The 1,322-nt window shown below is 50.1% G+C and overlaps 1 pseudogene; it reads left to right on the plus strand.

The window, feature by feature from the left end:
* The window catches only part of LOC124027233, a 47,315-nt pseudogene extending 45,997 nt beyond the window's left edge, over positions 1-1,318 (plus strand).
* The last annotated feature ends 4 nt before the right edge of the window (positions 1,319-1,322 follow it).

Raw genomic sequence — 1,322 nt, forward strand, 5'->3', positions numbered from 1 at the left:
AGCAGAGGGGACAGAGATAATATATAGGTCAGAGGGGACAGAGATAATATATAGGTCAGAGGGGACAGAGATAATATATAGGTCAGAGGGTTAGCAGTGGGACAGAGATAATATATAGGTCAGAGGGTTAGCAGTGGGACAGAGATAATATATAGGTCAGAGGGGACAGAGGTAATATATAGGTCAGAGGGTTAGCAGAGGGACAGAGATAATATTTACGTCAGAGGGTTAGCAGAAGGACAGAGATGTGATACTGACCTGTCATGGTGTGACTCACTACACCCCTATATGCCTCTCTCTCCATCCCTCTCTCCTCTCCTCCCTCCCCATGACCTTTTCCCCTCCTCCATCCCTCTCTCCTCTCCTCCCTCCCCATGACCTCTTTCCCCTCCTCCATCCCTCTCTCCTCTCCTCCCTCCCCATGACCTCTTTCCCTCCTCCATCCCTCTCTCCTCTCCTCCCTCCCCATGACCTCTTTCCCCTCCTCCATCCCTCTCTCCTCTCCTCCCTCCCCATGACCTCTTTCCCCTCCTCCATCCCTCTCTCCTCTCCTCCCTCCCCATGACCTCTTTCCCCTCCTCCATCCCTCTCTCCCCCAGAATATGAAGGATGATGTGGAAGGAGATAAGAGACAGCAGATTCACCACATCCAGAATCTCTATGCCTTCAATCTGTTCTGTCAGAAGAGGTTCGATGACTCCATGCAGGTGTTTGCTAAGCTCGGCACAGGTGAGCTTCTGGCTGTCCGTTAACTACCTGTCCGTTAACTACCTGTCCGTTAACTACCTGTCCGTTAACTACCTGTCCGTTAACTACCTGTCTGTTAACTACCTGAACAGGTCTGTCCGTTAACTACCTGTCCGTTAACTACCTGTCCGTTCAGGTCAGGTAGTTAAGGTCTCAGGTCTCTAATGGCATCCTTTTCCCTACGTAGCTACTTTAGATATGCTGCCTTACCTACGTTGAGTACAGCAGTACTGCGTCCCATCAGGGACATTAATATTAACTAATATAAAGCCTCTGGTCAACAGCAGGGAACAGAGGGTGATGCTGTACCATCATCCCATCAGGGACATTAATATTAACTAATATAAAGCCTCTGGTCAACAGCAGGGAACAGAGGGTGATGCTGTCCCATCATCCCATCAGGGACATTAATATTAACTAATATAAAGCCTGTACCTTCTCCCTCCAACAGATCCCACCCATGTGATTGGTCTGTATCCTGACCTGCTCCCTGCTGACTACCGTAAACAGCTGCACTACCCCAACCCCCTGCCCAGTCTGTCTGGAGCAGAGCTGGAGAAGGCTCACCTGGCGCT

The sequence above is a fragment of the Oncorhynchus gorbuscha genome, unplaced genomic scaffold (assembly GCF_021184085.1).
Source record: "Oncorhynchus gorbuscha isolate QuinsamMale2020 ecotype Even-year unplaced genomic scaffold, OgorEven_v1.0 Un_scaffold_3017, whole genome shotgun sequence".
Lineage (NCBI taxonomy): Eukaryota > Metazoa > Chordata > Actinopteri > Salmoniformes > Salmonidae > Oncorhynchus > Oncorhynchus gorbuscha.